The sequence below is a fragment of the Lacerta agilis genome, chromosome 10, assembly GCF_009819535.1.
Source record: "Lacerta agilis isolate rLacAgi1 chromosome 10, rLacAgi1.pri, whole genome shotgun sequence".
In the NCBI taxonomy this organism is placed as follows: Eukaryota; Metazoa; Chordata; class Lepidosauria; order Squamata; family Lacertidae; genus Lacerta; species Lacerta agilis.
Genome location: NC_046321.1, coordinates 14882401 through 14906290, shown reverse-complemented (window position 1 = coordinate 14906290; position 23890 = coordinate 14882401).

Sequence of the window (23890 nt, the reverse complement as noted above, 5' to 3'; positions counted from 1 at the left end):
TGAGGGTGATATGCCACTGTCACCCTAAAATGTCTCTACAGTCTTTTTTTATAGCACAAGCTTTCATGGATTAGAGTCCACAGTGAAGTATTGTCTGACCGCTCCCCCACTTCCTGAGGAAAAAACCCATAGTTTGGCTGCAGTTTGGTGTTAAGTCACTTAGGAAATATCTCACAGCAATCAAGTGATTGACTCCACTCTTACTTTATCCCATCTCTGTCAACATAAGGTTTCTCTGTGCCCTATGTGTCTCTGATGGCACCATGGTCTTTGCTGCTGTTGCATGAAGAGAGAGGGACCCTCTCTTATGTCATGCAGGGGTGGTAATGCTGAGAGATTTGCTCTAGATATGAGACACATTGCCCGGAGCAGGGGTGAATAACCTGCGAACCTTTCCTAGAATCCTCTTCCAGGGGTGCACCTGACTTAGGTACTGACCTTCCCAGACCACCGGACCCCTTCCTGAGACAATCCAGCAGCCACTCCTCTCCTCTGTCCTGGCCTGGTCAGCCAACCTGGATGGGGCAGAGAAACAATGCTAGCTTCCAGGCAGGCGGGTCATTGTTGCTTACTGGGTGGGAAGGCTGGCGTGGTGCAAACACATTGGCAGAACCAATATGACAATCTTGCTGGTGCATTTGCAGTGTCGACCTCCTTGTGCCTCCCTCTCTCCCACCCAGTAAGCCACTGAGTCATTTCCTATGAGGACAGCTCACCTTACCTGCTCGGAAGTGGTGTAGCAGCTCTGCTCCACCCACCAAGCCACTGATGAGGAGTCATTTGAGGATAGCTCAGGTTTGAAGTCTGGCCACGGCTGAACTGAAAGAGAGAGAGATTGATTTACTGTCCCACATGATTGCCTACTGGGTGTTTTCTAGATTGTTTTAGTTCCCCTTCCTCCCCTAGACAGCACTTCCATTTCTTTGAAGAAACACCTATGGATTGGGTGGAAGGGCTCATTTGCTTACAACTGTGCCGGTTCCAAGTGAAACAAAATTACATGTCAAGGTTGTTCTTTTTGCAGCCAAACATGAGGTATCTGGCCATTTTTTAAACACTCAGCTATTCACAGCCAAATGCTGGCGAGTGTCTGTGAACTGTGATCATGCCAGGGTCTGTTCAAACACTGTTTGAACTGTGGACACCTCTTAGGAAAGCTTTCAACCACAACAAACCTTTGCTTGAGTGGCTAAGGAGTGACGAGCTCTGGGAAGGGTCAGCAGCATCCAGTACTGGCATTTCTCTTAAAAAAGGAAAACAACAGACTACAACACAAGGCTCTAAGGCATCATGGCACTCTCAAACCACTCCATTTGATGTATATATGTATAAAGGCCTGGAATATATGTATAAAGGCCTCCATTTGATGTATATATGTATAAAGGCCTCCATTTGATATATATATGTATAAAGGCCTGGAAACGATGCCTTATGAACGGCTTAGGGAGCTGGGTATGTTTAGCCTGGAGAAGAGAAGGTTAAGGGGTGATATGATAGCCATGTTCAAATATATAAAAGGATGTCATATAGAGGAGGGTGAAAGGTTGTTTTCTGCTGCTCCAGAGAAGCGGACACGGGGCAATGGATTCAAACTACAAGAAAGAAGATTCCACCTAAACATTAGGAAGAACTTCCTGACAGTGAGAGCTGTTCGGCAGTGGAATTTGCTGCCAAGGAGTGTGGTGGAGACTCCTTCTTTGGAGGTCTTTAAGCAGAGGCTTGACAGCCATCTGTCAGGAATGCTTTGATGGTGTTTCCTGCTTGGCAGGGGGTTGGACTGGATGGCCCTTGTGGTCTCTTCCAACTCTATGATTCTATGATTCTATATCAGCAAAGAGTACAGTTGCAGAGAAAGACTCACAGCTGCCTCCCTTCACCATGAGAATTTGAACGGGACACTATATCCCAAAGTCTTCGTCATTCTCATAATTAATCTCAAGCTTCCAGCCTTGGTGTTAAGGCACTCCAGCCCAGTTATATTTTCCCCATCCCTTTGTGCTTCTCCTTGATCTCACCATTCCACACAGCTCCTCTGGGATCCTAGGGCCTCCCACCATTCGGCCCAGGGCGCTTGTGGCATTCTAGACATTACTGGACTACAGTTCCCATCCCCACTGACCACTGGCCATGCTGCCTGGGGCTGATGTGAGCTGTTGTCCCACAACACCTGGAGGGCCACGGGTTCCCCATCTACGATGTAGCCCCCTTTCCTGGAGCAAGCCCATTTGCCAAGTCAATTCCTTTTCTGCTTTCAAGGCTCACCTCACATTTCTCTAGTACGGCGGGTCTCAAAAGGCATGGCAGGAGAGAATGGCAGGTGGGAAGATTCAAAGAGACATTTAAACATTCCAGTGTAGCATAAAAGTGGTGAGCATTTTGCGTGTGAACCGATGGATGCACAACTGCTGATGTGCACGCTGCTTTTGGCCCTGGAAGGGTGCGGAACAGGGTGGAATGGAGCAGGGAGGGGGCGAATTGACACATGCAGCGACCTGGAATGCAGCCCTGGAGCAAATGGGGAGTTGCTTGTAGTGTAAAAATATTTTTTTTATTCACATAATATGGATAGATATTGCTTCAAAATGAGTGCCAGGACATCAAGTGATACTGAACACAACCGTAGCTGTGATCAGAATCGCATTTCAAACAGAATGCTGGAGAATAGTGTTGGCTAACCTTCTACAGTTCTCCACGACATACTGTTCTAAACAGATTTTCAGCTCTGACAAATAGAAGGCTTCTTTGTGTCGATGAAGAGATGAGAGTTCGTTTGTCTCAAATGAATATTAGGCCTAATATAAATGAGATTACTCGGCAAACGCAAGTTCACACCTCTCATTGAGTTTGTATACCTACTGAAGGTACAATACAGTATGTAAGAGGCTCGTTTATAATGGTATTTTGGGTAGGATTCATGTTCTTATGTAGCTGCATTGTTTTATACTTTCTGGATGCCCCGTGATCATATTATAAAGTAGTTGTCTTCTGTGTTGTCAATCAAGCACTGCTCTAGGAGTTTTCTGTTTGTTCCCCCATGTATTTCTTATCAATAAGAAAAATCAGTGTGGCTGAAAGTGTGGCCAAGAGAAAAACGTTTGAGAACCACAGATCTAGTATATTGTTTTCTGAATCAAACTACCGTAGTTCTGTGGTCTTTAATACCATATTTGGGTGGGAGGGAAATTCTGCAGAACTAGGATAGATTGATAGTAGGCCTAGAAGGAAAGCTTTAAATGTGAACTGAATTGAGTTTCTCCTGCATCCATATGTGCTATATCAACCTTTTAACTGGAGATGCCAAGGACTGAAGGGGAGAACCTTCTGCATGAACCTGTCGCTGAGCTGTGGCTCTTCCCTGTAGGAGAGTGAGACGAATAGCTGGAATAGCTAGCCAGATATTTAGAAAGATACAATTCAACAGATCAGAGTTGTTGTTGTTGTTGTTGTTGTTGTTGTTGTTGTTGTTGTTGTTGTTGTCGTCTTTAAAAAAACCCAACAACTATGCCATGAGAAATATGCAAGGATGCGGGGATTCTGGACTATAGAGTTATTTTTCTAAAAGAGAAAACAGCTTATTTTAATATTTGCACATGCAACTGAAAATGCTTCCTTCTCTGTGCAAAATGCTTCCAAAGCCCGCTAACTCATCTTTTTTCGCCCTCCCCTCCACTTTCCTTTCCCAGCAGATTCGAAATGATAAAGGAAATACTTCTAAAACATCTGGTATTCATCCCCAAAATACAGTGTCGCTGTATTTTGTTTGCGGCGAATGCCTTGCTTTTAATTTCATCCCACCTCCTCCTCTCCAAAACGAATGCATCAGTAAATATGCAGAGACCGATTCTCTCCCCTCACCCCAGTTTTCCAATATATTTCATTTAAAAAAAACACAAAATACACAAAAAACCACCCTCCATTTGTGTTCAACAAGAGAGCCTCTTTCTCCAAGATTAACATTTCTTATGATTGTTCCTGACAGAGGATTTACTTTCAGAGGCCCTGCTAAGGATAACCAAAAAAGGGCATGGAGCAAGACAGTTTTGGCAGCTTGTGCGAATTTTCGGAGGTTTTTAGGTCTTGGTTTTCTTATGAGTGGCTTCCTGAGCGTGCCTAGGGAATGACAGGCATCCCTTCAGGCTGGCTGACCCCACCTTTGGCTGAAGCCTAGCCATTGGCTGCTTATTAGAATAAATTGAGGACAATGCATACCACTGGCTGCCAATTTTAAACATAAGGGATATGTATTCACTTAGCACTGGCTTTTGGGAGGGGCCAAGGAGAGAGTTTAGTTCCATGGACTAGGGCTTGCGGGGCTTAGACTGCCTGGGTGCTTCTTACACTCTGCTGCTGCCTCTGGGAAACAGCCAGAGCCTCATTGCCTAGATCCGTCTGAGAACAGTTTCTGCTGCTGAGGTAAGGGCTCAATGAACAATACATAAATCTAGAGGGCTTTTTCTTCTTCTTTTTGCACTTGCACTGTGGCATTGCCATTAAAACAAGCGCAAAGCAAGCGTTGAGGTATTGCAAAGAGTGCCTTGCAGCTTTGCAATGATGCTCAGCGTTGAATTAACGGAGGAGGGATGCCAGAGCCTGATGTTTCCTGGAGATACGTGGGTTTTTTTAATTGTATATGTGTAAGTATGATGGGTATGTTTGCACAGGATGAAGACTGTGCAGCAGGATTTCTCACCGTTCTGTCACTGGGAGACGAATAACAACGACCCTATTAGATGGGGTGTTTTTATCTCCCTTTGTAACAGGGCTGTTAATCTCCTTTTTAAAGCGTGGGGTTTTTTGTTTTAAAACTTGAGGAAGAAAAGCTGCACAACTGGAAACTAGCCTCTCTGCTCCCCAGCCCGCCCCGCCTTTTTAAGAGTCCAAAACCTGGGCTCTGAATAGCTTAGCAGCAGAGAGAACGCAACTAGCACAGACCTGGCAAAGCTCTGGTTAATGTTATGGATTTGATATGTTGCTGAAACAGATGTCTCGCTCCGACTGTCTTTCATAAAAGAGGAGCTTTGTTGAAAGTAGTCTCCATCCGTTTTGAGTTTTTAGCCTTCCACATGTAATGTTGCCTATTGCCAGGATGTTTCTTATGAGGGAGACTTTCCGGTTAACAGAAGAAATGTTCATGGGTGGAACTGGCTGATAATAAACTGCGTGTGGGTGGGTGAGCCAGACTGTCGCTCTGCAAAGACTGGAAGCAGACTTTCTACGTTTAAAGCACTCCTGACATGCTCTGATGACTTTGTGAGTAGAAGGCGATGATATTTTGGAAAGCACAGAATTTCTCTTAATGCTAGTAATAATGGGAGCAAAGGGGTGGAAACGATTAAAGAAGACAATATCCTTCACCCCAAACCAAAGATAATACATGAGCATGTAGTGTTTGTTTGCATTTGTTGAACAAAATGGCATTCTTGTCTTTCTTTTTGGTAGCCCAAGCTTCCTTTGCTTGGTACGTGGCTGTGCCTATATTTTATTTTTGTTCATTGTGGATCTTTTTTGCCCTGGAAAAGGGGCTATGTAGGGGAAAGCTCTCTTAAAAACATCAAGGACTGGCCACCAGGAACCTCTGCTGAGCAAACACCTTTAAATTAATTTGAGATGCAGAAAAGGTGTGCTCTCCCAGGATGTGCTTTTTTCATAAGACCATTGCACACATTCACATTCTTTCGGTAGACACCTAAAAATGTAATGTGTGAATCAGACATGTGTTGGGCAATCTTTGTATCACTTGGATACACCCGTCACAGAGGCAGCTCCCTGACCAGGGGACACCCAGTCACAAACCTGGATTTACTGCCCCATAATGGGGGGGGGAGTGGGGACACGGGTGGTGCTGTGCTCTAAACCACAGAGCCTAGGGCTTGCCGATCAGAAGGTCAGCGGTTCAAATCCCTACTACGGGGTGAGCTCCCGTTGTTCAGTCCCAGCTCCTGCCCACCTAGCAGTTCGAAAGCACGTCAAAGTACAAGTAGATAAATAGGTACCACTCTGGCAGGAAGGTAAACGGTGTTTCCATGAGCTGCTCTGGTTCGCCACATGACCCAGAAGCTGTCTGCAGACAAACGCTGGCTCCCTCGGCCTATAGAGCGAGATGAGCGCGCAACCCCAGAGTCATCCGCGACTGGACCTAATGGTCAGGGTACCTTTTAATGCATGGAAAGGCGCTTAGGTCCACTTCACACGTTACAGTTTAGATATAACTTACAAATGTAATGTGGGAATGCATCAAGCAGACAATTACACTTGGGAGGGACCTGCCGTTGGCTGGTGGTATGCCTGGGTTTTCCCCTGAACAATGTTTGAAATTGCCCAAGAAACAATGGATGAGAGCTAAACTGTCAACACAACAAAATATGCAATAGATAACACAAACATCAGAATCATATCTGTTTCATATGGACTGCCACAGCATGCAGTTCATTAAGCAATGCTGCTTTTAAATTCCAATTCCTTTTAGCGGTGCTTACAACTTATAAGGGAGTGCAGTGCCTTGTAAATGTTGCCTCTATGGTCCAGTGTTGCCTTCAACCTACCAATCAGTCTCTTGGTCAAACTAGGCATGATGTATGAGCTCTGGGTGTGGAAATTCCAACCGCATTTCCTTAAGTTGTGATGTGACTCCTGATAGTGGATCAGGGCTGCCACACCAAGGCAGTGGACTTTTTAGCTCTTTGCCCTCCAGCTGATTTCCAAATCAACCCCGCCCCCACCAGCTCCTATTAATCATGAAGGGGAAAACTTCTTTCCTTCCGCATGAGCATCTGGACAAGGAATGGGGCAACTGAGGAGTGGTCCAGTCCAGTCTTTCACTCCTGGCTTCTGGCAGAAAGATGGACTGGATCACTTTAACACTGAGTCATTGTATGCAGCTTACTTTTCCGCACAGAGAGATATGTACAGGCCAGGTGCATATGCAAATGCAACAGGGGCACTTCAGATGCTGAAGCAGCATAATTCAATATCCTTTCTTCAGCTGATTTTGCAGTGGATCTGATTTGCAAGTGAGTGAATGAGGATGGTTGCAGGAAGGGATTGACTTAAGGTGCTGAATTTGCAAACGGGTCATTGGCAATTGGCAACAAATGTGCTCCCCACCACACTTTCCCCAGAAATTTGATATTTGGATCATAGGAGCCAACTCATAGGGGCTGAGGGATCTTTGCCCCCCCCCAATAACATTTTTGAGGAGGCTGACCCCCCCCCCCAAAGTAGATGGGCATTGCCATTCAAATGGTGTGTGTACACTGCGTCATGTGATCGATTGGGCAGGGCTTACCTGCCCCCACCAATATTTTATTCAAGTGGGCACCCCTGATCTGGATGAAATATGCTGACAATGTTGTGTGGATTCTGTGACGAATGCATGCATGTGGAGAACCCTTCCTATGATTCACACCCAGCTGCAAGCACCCTTAATTAAAAAATGGGGGGAATTGGACACTTAAGTGATGTGGTCTTATACAAACAGAAAGCTTCGGTTGCCAGAAATGGGAGGGGGAGCATTCTTTTTCCATTTCTGGAGGTGGCTGTTAATAAAAGAATAAAGTCTTTGTTCAGTAATAATTAAGGGCCAAAGCAGCTCTGGAATCAGGAGAATTTCTCTCTCCAATTTGGACCAGGGACATAGTGCTGGTGGGGGAAGGGTTAAGCATGATCTCACTTGCAGTCATTTTTCACATTTAACCCTTCCGCAACCTCTTTGCAGGTATCAGTATGCCCCCACCCGGTGTGGCAAATAGCAAATTGGGAGGGGCGTATGTGCCAGCACTGCAACACTGTTGGCTCAGTGCAGGGGTCAGCAAGGTTTATCGTGCCTGGGTCGGATTGGTCCCACGGAGATCCCTCCGTGGGCCGGATTGTGTGTGCGTGTGGGCAAATGTGCCCACCCACAATTTTCGGCACCTGCGTCTACGCAGATGCGGTTTTTGGTGCTGCGGAAGTGAATCCCCATGCCGTGCTGCGCCAGTTTAGTGCAGCGTGAGAGCAGGCAGCTCGGTTCAGGGGCGGCTGGGGGGGCAGTCAAACAACCTCTGCGGTCCGCTTCCGGCCCATAGGCCTTAGGTTTCTGACCCCTGGCTCAGTGTGTGGTTAACTTTAAGAACGGCAGGTTGGAACATTTGGGCAGTGAAGTGATCTCAGGTTCTGGACTGGCTCTGCCCACCCAAGCTGGCGAGGAAGGACTATAAAAAACTTCCTGTTTGGTCTGAAGCCTTGCCCGAGCAACAGTGTTTTCCTAATTCTGGTATGTTTCTGCACAGCTCTTGGTGCGAACCCTTTGTCCCTTGATGTGGGCTTATCTCCTGTTCCCCTCTGAATTGCTGCCTACGGCTCAGGCTTGGCAAGTGGCAATTTTAACTGGGGGTGAAATTACGGCATATTGGCACACAGAGAGTTAACTCTTCCACATCCTGCACTGTAATCCCAGTCCGAATCACACTTGTTATTAAGTTTAAATAAATAAAAGTGAAGATCCTGAGCGTGTGTCCTCTGTATCGTACCAAGACGCCCCTTCAGTGTTGAGCTGTGTGATCCCTCCTATTATTTCTGTTTCAAAGCCTTTGGGAGGAAGATGAGGGAAGGGGTTACAAGGCTGTTGCTATAGCACTGGAAGTTAGAATGGTGCATACTCTGGTTTCTCTTCAGATCGTATGCCTTGTGTAGTGTTAACTTTGGTCAGAATATGTTGCTCATATTAACTTTGGTTTGCAAAAAAATCCTTAGTATTTGCGGACGTTAACGTATTTTCAATTATTTTCCTGTGATGTGGGTACTAATGGATCGACAACAAAAGTAGACCCTGCAGGTTCTTAGGAGAGGTGTGTTTTGGTTTGTTTATTGGGCCGGCATCCCTCTTAACGGACAGTCCAGCAGGTTCTTCTCAGAAATATCTCGCCAAACATCTTTGTCACCTGGTTTGGAATATGAATTTCTCCAGCTCGTAATGCTTGGATGTATTTCAAATCGAGCACAGCTTCAATTAGAAGTTATTATCTGGCTCAGAATGTGATAGAAGATTGTTCACATGCACGGTCCACAACCCCATCAAAAACACTGCCTGTTTTTTGTCTGAATCGCAGGCAGTCGCCGTAGCTCTGCAAAAGGGCTCCAGAAGCTGTTTTTAGGCTCCAAGAAACTGCAGCTCTTCAGCAATTAGCACCAGGCGTGGCTTGGGAAAGAACTCAAGTCTCCAGAGCTAGAAAAAGAAAGCTCATAAATAACTGTTTTGAGTCAAGCTGAGTGTAGTTCACCTCTGACCAGTTCTTCATTTTCTGGTTGGGTGCCACAGAAATTGCAGCTTAGCTCAGACCTTCTCCATATCTATTAGGAACTGCATTGGTGTTCCCTCCCTCATTACTGTGTGCCTTTTGCCTGCAAAGGGAAATTCTATATTGTACTTCTAGAGCTTTATGGTGCAGAAATGCCACATGGTGGGGGACTGTGCACAGTTGGGGTTCCTTATCACATGGAGTATCTGTGCACGTATAGCTCTACTAACACAGAGAGGTGCTCCTTTTTAGGTCTATGGGTCTACATGTGAAGATCATGGGCAGAGCCGGCGGTGTGGTCCTACTCTTCTTTCCCACCACCCTGCTCTCCATTCCTTCTAAAGGTAAAGGTAAAGGGACCCCTGACCGTTAGGTCCAGTCGTGTCCGACTCTGGGGTTGTGCCGCTCATCTTGCGTTACTGGCCAAGGGAGCCGGCATACAGCTTCCGGGTCATGTGGCCAGCATGACTAAGCCGCTTCTGTTGAACCATAGCAGCGCACGGAAATGCCGTTTGCCTTCCCGCCGGAGCGGTACCTATTTATCTACTTGCACTTTGACGTGCTTTCGAACTGCTAGGTGGGCAGGAGCTGGGACCAAGCAATGGGAGCTCATCCCATCGCGGGGATTCGAACCGCCAACCTTCTGATTGGAAAGCCCTAGGCTCTGTGGTTTAACCCACAGTGCCACCCGCATCCCTTCTACCCAATGATAAAAGTTGAACAGGGCTTTTCCTATCATTAAAATAATGAAAGCTGTGATTTGCAGGGTGTTGAATGCTGTGTTCTGTACAAGCTCCCGCACTTCTGTGGAACACACGCAGTGCTTTTGAAGTCTATTGGTTTCAATGGGTTTTGTTTTTGTTTTAGCAAACTGGACTTCCTCAGGAGTTTACATTTATGGAGTTCTTTCCTTCCAAGTAATATGAATGTGGAGGTGGAAAGTTTATCTAGGGACAATTGAGGAATTTAGTCCTTGTGAATTCCTATATGAAATGGCCTTATCAGGATCTCTTGGGCTAATGTGCAGCTTGGGACTTAGGCATCCAACAGATTTTCCACATCTCCAAATTTTGCAGTTCCTGGACGTTCATCTGTCAAAATAATCACTGAAATATGTATTTTGGAAGGAGTTTTGTGTTTGCATTTGTTTTAAAAAAATAAATCAGATGAATGTGGAGACAGAGTGGAATGAAATTATGGGTGAAAACATGAGAAATGTATAATGACCAGAAGTCGGCAGATTCAACCATCCCTAACCTGGAGGAAGGATGTGAAATTGGCAGCATTCCCCGAGTAGCTAAGGTAGCCTATGTTCTTGTGACAGTCTCCATTCTCAGGGCTTTGGTGAATGACAAGCAGCCTGCGCAACTAGCAAGGACAAAGGGAGCATCCTTGTGACTGCTCTCACCAGGGTTTCCAAGCAGAGGAGAGCCTAAGGCACAGATGGGAAACCTTTTCCACTTCAAGAGCCACATTCCCTTCTGGGTAACCTTCCAGGGGCCACACGCCACTGGTGGACGGGGCCAGGAAGTAAATTTTACCTTTGTATGGTAGGATAGTTTCCATACACACAATAACACACCCCTCTCTATCCAGGAAAGCAAAGAGGCATCACCAGAGTTCACGGACAGGCTACAACCCTGCTGTAGCCTTTGACCGAATGTCATGGAGGTCGCTAGGAGAGGGAGAATGGGGTGGGAAAGGTGGCAAAAAGCTGGGGGAAGAAGGGAGAAGACGGAGAAAAGAGGCAAAACAACAACAACAACACCCTTCAAAAGGAGTGCCCTCTCCACTTTTGACTCTATACCTGCCCACTGCTGCCTTTGCTTTAAATATCAGCACCAACAGAACAAGACCACATTTGTTGTTGTTGTTGTTCAGTCGTTCAGTCGTGTCCGACTCTTCGTGACCCCATGGACCAGAGCACGCCAGGCACGCCTATCCTTCACTGCCTCTCGCAGTTTGGCCAAACTCATGTTAGTAGCTTCGAGAACACTGTCCAACCATCTCATCCTCTGTCGTCCCCTTCTCCTTGTGCCCTCCATCTTTCCCAACATCAGGGTCTTTTCTTCTCATGAGGTGGCCAAAGTACTGGAGCCTCAACTTCAGGATCTGTCCTTCTAGTGAGCACTCAGGGCTGATTTCTTTGAGAATGGATAGGTTTGATCTTCTTGCAGTCCATGGGACTGCACATGCAAAACTTTGGCATCAACCTTAACTTGGGGAAGGCAGATTATTCTTTGGGAAAGAAATTTGATGCGCTATTTTTTAAGATGAACCCATTGATGAGACTAGAATTTGTGATCTGAGCAAGTGGAACCAGGACAGGCTGCGGTGGGAAAGTACCCTACTTGGAAAAGCTTTTGCTCTGTGGAAACTTCCACTACATATTTCAATGCTCTGCTCATACCGATAATAAATAAGGGTCCTCTGAGAGACGCTGCACAGGGTGTAAAAACAAGACAACAAGCAACCCGCCCGTTTGCACATTCATTGGTTGGATGTCCTTAAATAGGAAAAAAGGGGGAATAATGGAAATTGGCTCACAGAACTGTGTAGAACACCATGTCTAGTCATAAATACTTTTTAGCTTGGAACTACCCAGGGGTTGTGGGATACGTCAATATGTATGCATGCCCCTCGCCCCCTCCACACACACAGATTGACAAGTTACAACAAAACCCAAAACAATGCTGGGAATATTGCCCTTAAGAATCTGGTAACTCAGACTCGTCAGGAACTTTATATTGTAGTTTTAAAGAACACAAAGGACAGAAACAACAGATTTACGAGGCAAACTTTCTTCGCACCAGCTAATCCGTGGGGAGATATGATCAGCATCGCCATAAAACACGTTTCTAAATAAGCAATTCCGCAGTCCTGGGATTTTGGAAGGGGGGCTTTTGAAACGTGCCCTCTCTGCTTTTTAAGAACACAATTACTGGGTCATATGCATGACCCATCTCATCCACCAGTTTATTTCCAAGCGTGGCTGTTGGTGGATTTGACAGGGAAAGTGTTCAAGAACATGGAGCAGGGAGCTAAGCCAAATGTTCAGGGGTGTTTTGAGGACAGGCTTGATGGAGGAGAAACGGAATCACATGGCCATTCTGAAAAGAGAGGGAATGAAGAATAATAAGCAGGGTCCTTGTGGAAGTCTATTGCAGGAGCACAGGTCACAGGAAGGATATAATGAGAAATAAGGAGGTGAGGGGAGATTGTAGGACAAGTACATTGAGGGGTTTAATGGACAAAAGCTTGAACTGGATGCAAATGGGGTTTGAGGAAGGGGTTCCTACGGTTTGATCAACCATCAATATGCATGCCTTTTATTTTTTTAAAGGATGAACAGATCATATATGTTGAAAATATTCACACCACTCAGGATTATTATTTTTTGCAAAATTGCTTGGAAAATGCTCAACCAGATGATGATGATGATGATGATGATGATGATGATGCTCCCATATATATATGCTCCCATATATCTGCCATTGCTGCCACTACTACTGCCCACTGGACAAGCACGGCTCACCCTCCTTCTCAAGCTCGGTGGTGGTAGCACTGATGGGGAAAACAGGGACATTCTAAGATCAAACCAGAAGCCAGGATGGTTTTTGTAATTCTGGGTCTATCCCTGGAAAATAGGGACACTTGGAGGGTGTGGGATAGTCTACCTCTGAATACCAGATGCTGGGAACAACAAACAGCTTGGGGAATCTGCAAAACGCTGAATTAACAATACCACTGATGGCACACAAGCCCTTTGGATTTCATGGGACCTGTAGGTATATTTAGAGCCAAGGTCCTAATGCCCAAAGATGGCTCCTTTTTTATTTTTTAGTAGACTTCTGTTTAATTTCTTTGGCAGTTACCACGTTGACCACAGAAAGGCACAAGTATTCGGCAAACAGATTCTTCAATCAGTAAGTAACTTGTGGTTAGGATTTAAGAGCTTTTCGGTCCCGTTTGTAAACACCTGAGCCCATCATTAACAGGTCACGGATAACTGGCGCTTTGGAGCACTTTTTATGTACCTAGGAAGGCTCAGTGTAAATACAGCAATTCATAAGAGGCAGGCCTGCAAAAGTCATGAGCCATCGGACTGAATAAATCCTGCCAACCATGTCTCGTGGGCTGCGAGGTCCCCTAGATTGTGCAATTAGAGGACTGCAAAAACAGAAATTTTAGAGATTTCCTCTTGGGCTGCTTAGGGGCTGGTTTTGGTGTTTTTGGCTCAGTGGCTCATGGCCTGTGACAGGGAGAGAGAAACAGAGGACAGAAATTCAGACTGGGCCAAAATGTCTGCTTTTCCAGTTTCCCCATTACTTTTCAAAGCGGCAGAGTATGTACATGTGTATAATTTCAGGGAGGAGTCGGTGGGTGGGTGGAAAGGTGACAAAGCTGGCAGAAAATTTACCACGGACTCAGCTACATTAGTAAAAACAACAACAACAGTGATTTGAACTTGCTATAAACGTGCAACACCAGATGGCGCAGGAGAGCAGGAAATTTTTAAACGCGATTTCCTATAGGGATTTTTTTTCTTGTGTTAAAATGATTAATTTCTGATTTATTTATAGCGTTCCCCCCGCCCCCCAGAGTTTAGGTCCACCCCATGAGTGGTGATAGTCTTCCCAGGAGTCATGGCAATTGCAAGCTGCCATCTTCTCTCCAAGGAGTTCCTAAAGCAGGGGTGGGGAATCTCAGTCCTAGGAGCTGAATGCAGCCTTCCAAGCCTCTCTGGGCCTTGGGACTTTCTTCACACCACATACCACCCTGGCCTTAGCCCTCACTGGTCTTGCTTGAGTGTCATTGCCTGTCAGGACTGTGTCATTGAACTCTGATACTGCCTTTTGCTTGCCTGATGGAGGGTAGGGAGGGACATGTGAGAGTGTGAAGAAACTTCCCCAGTGTGGTGGAGTCTCCTTCTTTGGAGGTCTTTAAGCGGAGGCTTGACAGCCATCTGTCAGGAATGCTTTGATGGTGTTTCCTGCTTGGCAGGGGGTTGGACTGGATGGCCCTTGTGGTCTCTTCCAACTCTATGATTCTATGATTCTAAAAGCACTGGTTGTGTGTGTGATGGATGAATGTGTGTGTGTGTGTGTGTGTGTGTGTGTGTGTGTGGTTTGTAAGTTTCATGTGTACGTGGGCATACATTGGCCACACCAGCCACTGACCTGTGGCCCTCAAATTGGTAGCTGACCATAAGTAGATGTTCGATTTTTGAGGTGAATAAGATGCTAAAATACTTAATTGTTCCTCCATGATCTCCTTACGGCTCCTTTTAATGGTTTAGTCATAAGTTTCATCCTTATTCTAAGGCTGTAGCATTAACATATTGGCTGCATTTGGGGAGAATAAAATGCTATAGTTTATTGTTACGGAAATCAAGTTTAGGCAAGCATTGGTTTTGCATGCTCTTCCACTCCTTTCTCTTCCTCTGGTACAGAGATGATCAGAATCTTTGCTTGCCTTTCTGATTAACCACAGTTTAGTGTTACACCCAAAACTCATCTTTACACAATTATCTAATCCTAAAATCTTATTTCTTAGTAGATGATCTGGAACTTTACTAACTACTTAAATAACACCACCGTTAAACATTCCTCCTCCTCCTCACCATTTTATTAAGAATGTTCCCATTGTGATCCTTTGAAGTCTTAACCAAAGAATATGATTCTGTATAATATTTTGCAAGTTCACTCAGTAGTTGCTTCTCCTTCCACTTTGATTCCTTCTCTTGTTTATATAGGCAAAATCAGTGTTTTCCTCTTAGCTTGTTTTGTTCTCTGTGCCAAAATCTTCCCAAGTTTGTTCCCACACTAAAAAATAGTTCTGCAAAAGCCAGATTTTATCTATTTCAACCTTTATACTTATACAAATATGTCAGGGTATCATCTTTGCCTATTTTCTGCAGTGTTTTAAGCGTTGTTAATCTTTTTTTACATTACTTCTCTTTTTCCGTTAGTTTCCTTCCATTCCTAAAAGCTGCGAAAAGCCCTCTTGCAAAAGCTAAAAATTAAAACACGTCTGATGTCATACAGTATTAACTTGCAAGAAGTGGTTGTATTCTTCCTTTACTTGCTTAACTCATCCACATTTCCATTTGACCCCTGATTTATAGTCATGAGTCTGAAAGGTTCTTTTTTTTGTCCCATCTCTTTCCCTCGGAAAAACCTGTGATTTACCTGAAGTAGGGGCCATATTCACACCCTGCACTTAAAGAACTATTGATACTGTCTTCTTCCCCAGAGAATTCTGTGAGTTGTGTTTTAAGGGTGCTGAGAGTTGTTAGGAGACACCCCCCCATTCCCCTCACAGAGCCAGCCTACAGTTCTCCGAACAGATTGACAACCAATTGCTCTTCACAGCAAAATTTGGGAATTGCAGCTCTGCGAGTAGAATAGCGGTCTCCTAACAACTCTCAGCACCATTAACAAACCACGCTCCCATAGTTCTTTGGGGGAAATCCTGGGCACAGGAGTGGTTGCGCAGGGTGGAAATTGTTAGGGGGTACAACATTTCAACACTCATGTGCCTCAATACTCGTGTGTGCTTCTGTTGCTGGGCTCTGTTGAAAACGGATTCTCCACGCAAACGAGGAAGTGACTTCTCCAGACAACAGGACGACTCTTCTCTTTTTATCTCTGTGTGGCTGTGATCTCCTGGGCGATGCGGACACAGTTGTATACACGTGCCTGTTCTGTCCATTTCTCTCCCTCCCACCCACACCCTCCACACAGCCTTGGGCACTGGCAACCCATGCTACGCCACTGAACTCCCCCAAGGCAGCTTACGACATATAGACTCACACTATATAAGCAATAGCTAATTTAGAACAATAAAACAACAGAATTAATAAATAACAAGAACAGGGACTAACGCTAGACACCAATGAGATTTGGCCCAATGGAAGCAAAAGAAGCTACAGAAGTGAAGGATCCCATAAAATCACCACGTAAAAGAAAGAAGGCGCAAAGAGAACACATAAAAGGATACGTGCAAAAAAGAGGGAGACGGCTCACCTTTGTCTATAGGGGACATAACAGCAAGGAAAGCTTTAAAATATGGTTGGAGGACTGGAGGAGGAGGAGGAGGAGGAGGGTGGGATTGGCTGCAGGATTACAATACAAAGCCATCTAGGGGAAAAGTGGTGCTCTTCCCCTCCCTCCCTCGGCTTCTGTGGAGGTCTGCAGGGAAATAGTTATGTACTTCATGTACTGGTTTGGCCTATCCAAAGGCAGGTGGCTCCAGTCAGGCTTGCGCAGTTGTGCATTAAGGGCTGTGGAAAGGCCTATTCCCCACGAGGCGAAAATGGTACCTCTCTTGAGTATGTGATTTATGCGCCAGATGTGACTCTGCCGCTATGCAGGTGTGACCAGCTTGAGCTGAAAGGCAATTCTGGAAGGAGACAGATTGCCTCATTATGTAATCAATGTAAATTATGGCTTGACTTTTACATGTGTAGAGTATAAAGCTAACACGCACCACTTGCGCCGGCCGTTTCCGAGTGTACATGAAAGAGAACCTGTGCTCGTCAGGCTTCCAGGAAAAGCATATGGGTATAATGCACCAATTCAGCATTCATAAAAATATATGAGACCTCTGCTGAGGACAGGGTCCTGAAGGCAATTTCAGAATTCCACCCAGATGAAGTCACGGATTGTTGCAAGTAGAATATTAATGCACTTTTCCTTCTTTATTCTGTGTAATATTAATTAGAAGGTAAGGCATCAGCCGAATGTGGCATGCCTTGCTTTTCTAACATGCTCTGGGATCTCTCGAATTTATCTTCAGTTCCCATGCTCTCTGACAAGGCACACAAAAAATATGACAGTGCAAATCTAAACAGTGCTAAACAGAAGCTTCTGAAGCAGCGGCAGGGTGCTGCCAAGTTGGTATGAACCTCCTTAGAAGGCAACAGAACACTTTTTTTATTTTTATAAAGGCACTATGAACATATAGGGGCTCATTCCACAGGCCTTAATGCACAGCAGCCACCCACCTGTGTGATGCTTGTTTCCGCTAGGCCGGAGACCCAACAGCCGCAACTAAGGGAGCTGCAACTGATTTGGGAAAAAGCACAGCCCTTCATACAAGCTTATTTTATTTCCCTATTGCAGGTGTGGGGAACCTGTGCCCCCCACGGACATTGTTGGGGCTATGCCTCCCATCACCCCTGACCATTGGCCATGCTGCCTGGAGTTGACGGAAGGAGGTTAACAGTCTAACATGTCTGGAGTGTCATGGGTTCCTTATCCTGGCCCCATTCCCAGTGGTCCAACAGGTTTTGACCAAAAGCAAAAGCGAGATGAGTTTACATATCATAAACAGCTATCTTTTCTTAAACCAGCTTTATCTGTCTGGAAAAATAAAATAAAACAGAACAAAAAACAAAAAACTATTGTCCATCTCTAGTCTCAATGACATTAATAACAGAGTGAGTATTAGGCTTCAATCCTAAGCATATTTACTGGCCACAAACCCTTTGACCTCCATAACGTTTGCTTTTTCGGATAGACATGTTTGTATAATTGGACTGTTGAGATGCACCCCAAAAGGAAATACTCATTTAACCTTGGAAATATTACGATGCATAATTTGTAGTCTGCGTTTTTCTCTCTGTGGTGACCGTGTTGTTGAGTAGCTTGGTGGATTCTCTTCACAATACAAACCAGTGTGTGTTGCTAAAACTGCTGCAAAACACTCTGATCCTGTTACAGATATTGGTGTGAAGTTGTAGCCCTTGGGAAAGCTACATTTGGGGAAGGGCTGCAGCTCAGCAGTAGAGCAGATAACTTTGTGTGCAGAAGGTCCTAGGTTCTATCAACGAAGAGCATGAGGAGATGCTAGTTGGAAAAACTGGAGAGTCTCGGTCTGTTAGTGTGTGGATTAATGGTCCAGACAAGCCTGTGTTCCTATGTACATTTCTCCAATGGCCATAGCAGGGATGGAGTTCAAGAGGGACCTGGACTGGCCCGGTCTTCCTGGTCATTATTACACAGGCAACTCCCTGTTTGCATGGGAGCTGAACATGCGCAACTGCTGACGTCTGCGCCTTTCAGTCCGCATGGGGGTGGGGGCAGGCTTTATGCGCACCCATCGGACACACACAGTGCCTCAGAATGCAACCCCCGAGTAAATGTGGAGTTGCCTGTACCGGGTTTTCACAATTTAATTCTTGTCTTAGTTTAACATAAAGCAATAGAAACAGTCAAACCTAGATAGCATCTTAAAAAGCAGAGACATCACCTTGCCGACAAAGGTCCGTATAGTTAAAGCTATGGTTTTCCCAGTAGTAATGTACGGAAGTGAGAGCTGGACCATAAAGAAGGCTGATCGCCGAAGAATTGATGCTTTTGAATTATGGTGCTGGAGGAGACTCTTGAGAGTCCCATGGACTGCAAGAAGATCAAACCTATCCATTCTTAAAGAAATCAGCCCTGAGTGCTCACTAGAAGGACAGATCCTGAAGTTGAGGCCCCAGTACTTTGGCCACCTCATGAGAAGGGAAGACTCCCTGGAAAAGACCCTGATGTTGGGAAAGATAGAGGGCACAAGGAGAAGGGGACGACAGAGGATGAGATGGTTGGACAGTGTTCTCAAAGCTACTAACATGAGTTTGGCCAAACTGCGAGAGGCAGTAAAGGATAGGCGTGCCTGGCGTGCTCTGGTCCATAGTGTCATGAAGAGTCGGATACGACTGAACGACTGAACAACAACAACAACAATAGAAACAGTTAGAAGATCAGCTTTCAGTTTATTCTTTAAAATCGTATTTAAAGAAAATAACGCATATATACTCACGCCCACATTGAACTGAACATTTCTTTGGCTTGCCTCTTGCCCTAGGTGCTTAATGCTGTAGAATAGTCCCGGAGCCAGTTTGACATAAGCTGTAGAGGCCTAGCCTCTTCTTCGGTTAGAATTCCAACCCTGGGTCACTGGGGACTTCCTTCTTGTTGTGATGAGAGGGGAGGCAGAAATCAGAACAGGGTTAGCACCAGTGGTTGGACAGGTCAGGCTCTGGCCACAATGGATGATCTAGGGGAGTGTGACCGGGCCAGTCACACCGGTCACAGATCTTCTGAGGGCACTGCAACTACAATGTCCAACAGAAGATGAGAGGGGGTGGATTTTGGGGATGCCACTGAAATTCGAGATGCCAAGGTCCGCCACTTCTGGCCGAGGTCCCCAGCTGCTCAGAAGAGCCCTTCACTGGCATAACCCAACGTGGCCACCACTGCTGTCTCCACTGGGACCCAAGATGGCTGTTTTAGAGTATGATGTGGCACCTGTAAGAGTGCCAGTTCCGCAGGCTGAGGCAGCCAAGTGGGCACATAATGGAGAGAGGTGAACTTCAATCTATATAACCTTCTCTGCTACCTACCAAGAGTTCAAAGCTGGTAGGGTCATTTTCCAAACAATAAAACCAAAATGGGAAGCTCGGTCCCGTGGAGCTGAGGTGGCACACAGTGTATCTGATTTTATCTATGTTAAATGGAGCAAAACCGCCGGGTTTTGCTCCATTTAGGGAGCAGAGCCAAAAGCTGCTGCCTGTGCCATCCTAATCTAAACAGCTGCAATTCAGCCAAGCAGTTATTATGAGTGGCCCCTAGTTCCAAGGAGTACTTTTGCCTTGAAATGTGAACTGAATCAAATGTATCCCCCCACCTGTGTTCTCTATAAATGCCATTGCAACTTACAACAGCCTACAAGAATAACAGCATGCTTCTATGCATGCCTACTCTGGAGTAAGCCCCACTGAGTTCAATAGCACTTGCTCCTTGGTAAATAGACATAAAATTGCAGCCTGAGACCGACCCCCCCCCCCCTCCCGATAGCAGCCTATTCCAACCTCTGTGTTTGCCAACTGCAGTGAGAAGAACCAGTTTATAGACTGTTTGCCTTCAGAGCACCTCAGCAGTGGTGATTTGTATTTGGAAACACCCCAAACTTCTCTCACTCCGAAGAAAATATATGATTTTTATCTTGGGTGTTTCTGCGCTGCTCCATTCTGCCGGCTTTGCAGTCTGCATTCCATTTAGCACAAGTGTTGAAATGCAAAGCCACTAAAGAGTTTTATGCAAGTGCCTGTATGAAAATTATATTATTTATTAGCACATATGAAGCTGGAAACCAGAAGCGTGATGAAGGGGGGGGGGACAGAGTGATGGGGGCGCCTGGGCTGGGCACAGTCTGGTTAGGAGTGCTAGCTAAATGTACTAAAGCTCATGTAATACGTTGACAGTTATTGCATAAATTAACTTCACTAGCAGATTCTGTAATTTTTTTTATTTTTTATTTGTATGGAACATGTTTTCAAGATGGCAGATGAGAAGGGAGAGACCAGCTTCCTCAGAGGTTTAGTGAGGCCAGCAGGCCTCTTCTCAGTGGTGTTTGCTGCCTAGCAAATCCTCCCATTTTAATACTGCTGCTGGGAGAGAAGAAGATTGGAGACACCAGCTGGGTTCACACGTAGCACTAAGTCAAACTGTGGCTTAGTGCAAAGGCAAATTCATGCAGGTTTCAGAGAGGAGACAGTCTCCGCTTAATCTGGTCCTCCTTCTGGCTTGATGCTGCGAGCTAAGACACACTTTGCTTATCTTAGCATTCAAACACTAGGCTCAAGGTTTGTCTGGAAGAGAGAAACCATGAGATCAGATCTGGACGACAAACCATGGGTTACCTCACAACGGTGCTGCAGCATCAGCAGCAAGACTGCAGGAGAGGCAAAGTGGCTGTCATTTCCTCTCTGGAAACCTGCTTGTTTGCCTGCTCATGCGAAGCCACCGTTTGGCTTAGTGGGGTGTTTGGACTGAACCACTGAAAACTAGTAAAGTAGCCAGCAAATATTTTGCAGAAGAGCTGGTGGTGAACGGGAGCAGGATGCTGGGAGGCCATTTCTTCCTATGGTTCTGGGATGTAAAGATCCACAAACATTATTAACTCACTCTGGCGTTTGTTCCTAGCGGTGTTGGGAAATGGAATTTTGAATCTGACATGGGACAGTTCTGGTGCCGTTGGAAGCAACATGCTTTAAATAATAATATAGAGCCTCTTGGGCTTGCTAATCGGAAGGTCGGCGGTTCGAATCCCCGCGACGGGCTGAGCTCCCGTTGCTCTGTCCTGCCAAGCTAGCAGTTCAAAAGCATGCCGGTGCAAGTAGATAAATAGGTACCGCTGTGGCGGGAAGGTAAACGAGATGAGTGCTTTTGACTGTACTTAACCGTCCAGGAGTCCTTTACATTTTTTAATAATAATAATAATAATAATAATAATAATAATAATACCCTGCCCATCTGCCACTTCATATCAGACAAGCACAATCTCTACTGGCTTTTCAGTGCCCATTGAAAGCCTCCCCTTTTCAGCAAACTTTCCAAGTGGAAATTTTAATCCTAGTCCGTCTGCATTAAATTTAATACTGCTTTCATATCTGCTGATATTTCTGTGATTTTTTTTAAATTTGGGTTTAATTGCTTCATAGGAATTTAGGGAGCTGCCTTATACTGAGTCAAACCATTGCTCCATCTAGACCAGCATTGCTTACACTGACTGGCAACAGCTCTCCAAGGTTCCAGGCAGGGGTCTCTCTCAGCCCTCCCTAAGGAACTTGGCACTTTCTGTACACAAAGCAGATGCTTTACCACTGAGCTACATCGGGGTGCTTTTCATAAATAAGATAAATAACCAGAATAAAGCAGTAGTGTTGTTGGCTGTATATTAGAATCATAGAATTGTAGAGTGGGGAGGGACCTCAAGGGTCATTTAGCCCAACCCCCTGCAATGCATGAATCCTTTTTGTCTGAGATGGGGCTCAAACCCATGACCCTGGGATTAAGAGTCTCATGCTCTACCAACTGAGCATTAAAAAAAAATCTACCTGCAACTCTGTGGCGGGGGACCTAGGTTTCTTAGAGAAAATTCAGGATACAAATGTCATGGATGGATAGATGGATGGATGGATGGATGGATGGATAAATAAATAAATAAATAAAAACAGCTGGAGCCTCACAGCTGAACCCTCTGAATGCATCCATCTGAGAATCTTCAAAGCTGTGGTGACAAGAAATGTTTCCATTTCACTCTTAACTTCTGAAGTACTTGCTGGCCTTGGTGAATTACAAAAAAAAAGCAGTCAGTAAGGTAACTTCTTGACTGGTTTCTCTCTTTCGGTTCTAAATAATTGTTTTCACACTATCCTGGCAAAACCCCACTATGAATAATTCTTGCTCTCCCGGAGAAATTTGTCCATCTTGTCATTCAACCCCTACCTGCACTGATACATGCCTTTCAGAGCAAATTTTATAGCTAAGGGTGAAGACATGGAAAAAAGCAGGAAAAACAGGGAGCTGAAATGTAATCGGAAAAATATTTGTGCTTCAAGGCCCACCACAGTTTTCTTGCTAATGCCAGCTTCCCTGAGGATTCCCAGATGCAGGCATCAGTACACAGCCACGCCTCGAGGATACAGCTCTGATAATCTTGGGAAAACTGACTTAAAAGAGACGTGGGTATTGTGTTTTTGTTTTTTAAGCTACAGATCTATGGCTGCCTCAGTACTAAGCTATGCTCATGCTGTGGGGAAAGAAAAAGAAATAGGTGAGCTTGAGCTGCAAATTAGATGTTAGTTAGATGCTGTTATCTGTACTAAATGATGGTCAGATAGAAGAGAGGAATTTGCTCCCTTTGGATTGCTTCATGGCTTCCAAGCAGTGGACATCGCCCTCCGTTAGAAAGGAGTCGTGAATTTCACTGGCCAAAACTGAAACGCTGGACACTCTCTAGACCAGCATCAAAGTGAAACCTGAACTCATGTCATTTGCCAAAGTGAATGCAGATACTTGACAAATGTGTGCCAGCTGTCCAGGTTTCGTGCCAACATACCTGTTTGCTAAGAACCAATTAATGGCAGGCGGCAGTATTCTGGAATCGGTGGTGGGAGACGAGAAGCAGTGGTAACGTACCAGGTAATTGAAATGCAAGGTTTTGAGGGTCAGTTCCTGCTGGGTGCAGCCCATGGGATTATCACAACGAAAGGTACCTGGATATAACCTGTTTTCGCATGATTTCTCCATATGTGCATACCCTTTTTGCAAAGTGAACCTTGTCAGCATCAGATTTAACATTTGAAACAGCCCTAAGGGGTGGAACTGGCAAGGGGACCTTGAAGCTGGTGAGCAACCACAGTCTGTGTGAGCTTGGACCTCACAACCCTCTTCAGGCACAGGAGGACATGTCGTGTCACCCAGTCCAACTGGCAGATGGTATGAAGCCCCTTAGTTGTTCCCGGAGCCCGGGACTTCACAATGACAGCTTCTTGCTACACTTCAGTTTTAGCGTATGTTATCACCCTCTGGCACCCTGAGCTGGGAAGATGTGTTCAGATGTGGTCAACCACAGTCCTGGTTGGGTCTTGAAACTACCCCACTGCTAGCTTGAAACAGAGATTTTGCAGGGTTAGGAAACGTCCATGCACCATTGTATACCTTTGAATACCAGGTGCTGAGAATCACAATTGGGGAGAGTGGCTGCTGGGTTGCGGGCTTCCCATGGGCCTCTGGCTGGCCACTGTGTGAACAGGATGCTGCACTGGTCCAGTGCGGCCA